Below are 5,000 nucleotides of genomic sequence, written 5' to 3' on the forward strand. Positions count from 1 at the left end.
TATGAACAAAAAGCCATGTCGACGGTACGATGATATCATCGTGTTCTTGTTCATTCCCAATATTTGAGAACCAGAACTGGATTTGTATTTTATAAGCCAATGAAACTTCTATGAAGAGAATTCCGTATGGTTCTCCAAACTAAACACGTCGGTCTATCAGTCTTGACTTTAATCTATCAAGGTATTGGCTCCCGTCAGTTATGAGTTCCTGCTTATCGGTGCCAATGCCCTGCCAACCACTGATAAGAACCCTTTTACTGGAGTAAAAGAGGCCTGACTGCCAGGTTAAGACTCATCCAACCCCCCCCCCCCCCGCCGGTCTTTACTTTGATCATAAGCATAAACCTCTTTATCTCAACAAAGGTTTCTACAACAAAAAGATACAAAAGCTAAGATAAAAAAGTTGAAAGATCAAAAGTTAATGTTTGCAGGAAGCTTATCTCGCTCTGCACCGCCTGAAAAGTATATGTCAGTTTACTTTCCAGACGGACTAAGATCCAAATGTCCTCTGTGCCCCTCTGCTTGACTCATGAGTCCATGAAGCGTCTCAATCACAGGGTTAGTAACTGTGTCGTAAACAGCAGGTCCGCCCCAGTAATGTTTCACCGCACCTCCAGATAAGGTCAGTAAATTCAGCTACATTGTCTCATAAAACATTAACAGGAGCACAGGCCCGTGGGCTCACTGCTGGACAACCCAGGGGACATGAACGTCCTGGGAGTCAGCGTGAAGGGCAGAAGGAGAACACCTGCCTCCACAAGATGAAAAAATCAATTTTGAGTGTTTGTGCACAAATATGTCAGCCCCTAATGTTTCCAGTAACACACAACCTGTGAAAGAAGGACAGTGGTCATGTTGATGTGGGCGGGGCTTACTCGATGGTCTTCTGATGCAATGAGTTGTTTAGATTTAATGTCAACGCATCACAAGAAGCACCTGTGTCTGTGTGCATGCTCCGCCCACAAGTTACGGTCAACCTGGCTAGCCCCATCCCCCAAGTCTGCTGCTGTAGGCTGGTGGGGATCTCCCATGATGCACTGGGCTCCTCCCTCCTCCTGTCCTCCTTCCTGTCTCACAGCTGCAGGTCACTGATTGGACTTCTTCCTCTGAGTCCTGGTGCTTTTCACTGTCCAGACCCCTGACTGATGCTGCTGGAGGAGGAGGCTGCAGACCTGCAGAGCCTCAGGCTGACACCTCCTCCCACTAGTAGTACTGGTACTAGTAGTACATCCACTAGTAGTACTGATACTAGTCGTACTAGTACACTTCCCAGACCCCTGACTGATGCTGCTGAAGGAGGAGGCTGCAGACCTGCAGAGCCTCAGGCTGACACCTCCTACCACTAGCAGTACTGGTACTAGTAGTACAACCAGTAGTAGTACTGATACTAGTAGTTCAACCACTAGTAGTACTGATACTAGTAGTACAGCCACTAGTCGTACCAGTACACTTCCCAGACCCCTGACCGATGCTGCTGAAGGAGGAGGCTGCAGACCTGCAGAGCCTCAGGCTGACACCTCCTACCACTAGCTGTACTGGTACTAGTAGTACCGTACTATCACTAGAAGTACTGGTACAAGTAGTACTACCACTAGCAGTACTGGCACTAGTAGTACTACCACTACTAGTACGAGTACACTTCCCAGAACCCTGACTGATGCTGCTGAAGGAGAAGGCTGCAGACCTACAGAGCCTCAGGCTGACACCTCCTCCAACTAGTGGTACTGGTACTAGTAGTACTACAGTAACATCAGCATGTTGGCAGCACCAGTACTAGTACTTTAATGCTCAGCCGCTGGTAGATGTTATCATTGGTAGCTGTTGTTGTTGTGGTTAGTTGTTTGTTGATGGTCTTAACTCCTCTCCTGTCTCTCTCTGCTGACTCAGCGGTTCTCAGTAACAGGTGAGGCCAGGTACAGGGGCTGATAAGCAGATAATGCACGTCTCTTTGATGACTCACCAGCCTGGAACCTCTTATCCACCTCCTTCCAAGGAACAGCAATTTTCCACGAAAAACAAGATGAAACAAGGAACACTGAAACTCTGATGTGGAGAGCAGCTCCACGCCAGATGGATCCAGCTCAAGATTCACTTCACATCAAGATGGCTGCCTGAGCGCAGGGCAGGGAGCGGCTGCAGGCCTGTTGACTGTGGGACAGAGACACTCGATCTCTGCCCTCCACCTCTGAGCTCAGCCTGGATGCTGCACGGTGCTCACCACGTTTTTTCAAACTAATCCACCATCACCCTCAGGCGTTCGGAGGCTCTAAACGTTGGGTTTTAACAGAAGTTGCATGCTAATACAAAATATTGGACAGAATCTGTGTGTTGTTCACATTTTAATAGGAAGTCAGTGAAATGATGATGGCGATCTGAACCGAACCGAGGTGCAGAGCCGCCACACGATTATGACACGCATCCTGTCTCCAGGGCCACTTTTGACCTCAGCAACATTTCAGTTGATTCTTCAACACAAACTCCATCACAATCGGCTGCTAACTCGCCATCTCAGTTCGACAAGCTCACATCCGCTGAGCGTGGCCGAGGTGTCGTTGCTACACGTTTACGTATCCCAGTCACTCCAACATTTCCCAAGGAAACAGACGCAGTGGTGCACTGGTTAAATCCCAGGTTCTCCAGGGTTCCATGTAGAACATTTCTTCGTCTATGTTGCATCACAAGTCCAATTCTCCGTTGGCGCTGACGAGGCTCGTTAGCAGTACATGAATAGAAGTTCTTGCTGGTCTCATGCCATCATTTTTTATTTATCTTACATTAATGATTAATTTTAGATAAACGAGCAGTCACACAGTCAGCAAACACTTCTGCCCACAAACTTGCTGGAGACAAAATCTGTGAAGGTTGACTTTTGAGTCACTGACACAAAAGTCGCCGTCAGTGAACGTTGGCATCTCCCACCAATCAGCGACGCTCAAGTTCCATCAGCTTATTGCCACTTTTTTATTCAGGCCAGCCAGAAACAAGCAAGGCACCATGGGACAGCGAGCAGAGGCAGAGGAAGCCTGCCTCGTCAGGAGAGGGGACGCGACCAACGCCACGCTTCATTAAACCGCTGTCACCTTCAGCACAAACAAACAAAGATTCAAACTGAGGAACGTGTTTCAAAAATACATTCAAGTCTTTTTAAAAGAAAACATTTGCAGTAAAATACTGAGCCACAACTGAGACCGGGTCAGTCGGGTTCCGTAGCGCAGCGTTTCTCGAAATTTCAAAAGATTCCGTGGATTCGCTCGCTGAGGTGAAGAAACCATCAGCCAGGAACCGGAGCTACAATTTGTGCTAAAAACAGTTATGAGTATTGAGTGTTGCCATGGCAACAATGGGCATGCCAAGTACCTAGAATGTTAGCATGCTAACCTCACTACCGCGCCAGACACTGCTGCTAAAGAGAACTGAATCTGGACTAAAATCAGCCTCTGGAGAGTCGTCATGGTAACATACATTTACACCTTGATTTGCAAATGTCTTGATGGCGGTGACGTATTTTAGGAAGAGAACATCCAAAGTGGCGGGAGCTAACATGTCAGCAGTGCTGTGTTCTGTAGTTTTACACAGTTCTGATGAATGAAATACTTCAGTCAACATCAACAATACAAATACCACCTTAGCTTGTAGTACACTTAGCATCCAAACTAGCAAACATATTCTATGTTGATGTCATACAGGAATGCCGGTGGAGTGTCCATGTTCAGTCAATCCGTTTCCACGTCAGTCTCCAAGTTGTCTCTGTGACTGTCCTGAGTTAGCAAACTCCATTGTAGCAGGTTAGCATGTTCCAGCTAGCATGGAACAGTTACCTTGATGCTGCTGCTAAGGGAACAGAACCGCTCAGAATCTCTGACCGACTCAAACTGAAGCTCAGCAATCAGCTGCTGTTGCGCCTCTGAAACCTGTGAAGGCCCCAGAAGCTGTTAGAGCCGCTGACATCAGAGACACTTCAGAGGGTCAGAGGACTGTCAGGAGAAGCTGACGAGTCGTTTGGCATCACGCGTGTCCCAGGAATCACGGCTGGTTGGTTTGAACCTGCTTCAGTCTGGGTTTGGTTCCAGTTTGTCATCAGGATGTCAAGAAGGAATTTGATGGAAGAAACAAGCTCCCGTCACCGGCTCTCAGCCGGTAACGTCCACGTGTGTCTGCTTCTGTCCGTCACATCAAGACGGCCGCCATCATCCAAGCAGACACCGCCTGATGACCCATTACAGAAACCAGCCACGGAGGAAGTGACGTCACAACCTCGCCTCTCAATTATTGAACAAATAGCAAACCCGGTCGGTGCAGTCGCCGTTCTGACGTCCAGGCTCTGCTCGCGCCGGGGCTCACGGAGGGTGAGCACCTGTTCAATTTCACATTTGTTGCGTACAAGAAATCTGACAGCAGATTTTTTCAGAATTTTCTCACAGTTTTGAATTTAAAAACATTAAAAATAACTTCTTGCTCATTTTCAAATCTCTTGCTCACTGACGCAATTTGGACAAATTTAGAAGAAGAACTACGATCGACTGTTGAGATTTTTGATGATTTCTGCGTGTTTCTAGCTGACTGGAAACGCTCATTAGCACGTTAGCAAGTTAAAGCAAAGATAGGGAATTGGCGAAGAAGTTTGTCTTCATTAAATTTAGCAAGAAATCTAATTTCTGCAATGGAGGATTCTTTATTAGCGAACAGATCATCTGGTCCTGGATCAGATTTCTTGAGTTTTAATGAGACGAACCTCTGTTTCGCTGTCGTGGAGCAACAAATGTTTCATTTTAGTCCAGAAACAGAAGCTGATGGACCAGAGGTCAGGAACCGACCCAGCAGCCGTCTGAATCGGGATGTTCTGAGGTCGACATCGTTTGGACTCGCAGGTTTCTGAGAATCGTTTGTGTGGCGACGCTGTCGGCTGCATCACGTGAGGTTCCGGTTCATCCACAGATGGGATCCTGCCTCTGAACAAAGATGCCTGCGTGTCTCTAACGGGCTGGCGGTTCCGGTCCGGT

General features: G+C 47.6%; 1 protein-coding gene across 3 annotated transcripts in view; it reads right to left on the reverse strand.

Moving 5' to 3' along the window:
* Positions 1-2,336: 2,336 nt before the first annotated feature.
* Positions 2,337-5,000, reverse strand: part of ccdc69 (coiled-coil domain containing 69) — a 27,942-nt gene continuing 25,278 nt past the window's right edge. For 2 of the 3 annotated variants that reach the window (XM_086222387.1, XM_086222386.1), the window contains exon 9: positions 2,339-5,000. This exon is cut by the window's right edge and continues 233 nt beyond it. The gene's annotated coding sequence lies outside the window, so the exon portion shown is untranslated. The other variant, XM_086222385.1, reaches the window with a different exon arrangement.

This window comes from Aulostomus chinensis, chromosome 13, assembly GCF_037954235.1.
Source record: "Aulostomus chinensis isolate RoL2024-O1b breed Wild chromosome 13, RoL_Achi_v1.0, whole genome shotgun sequence".
Classification (NCBI taxonomy): Eukaryota; Metazoa; Chordata; class Actinopteri; order Syngnathiformes; family Aulostomidae; genus Aulostomus; species Aulostomus chinensis.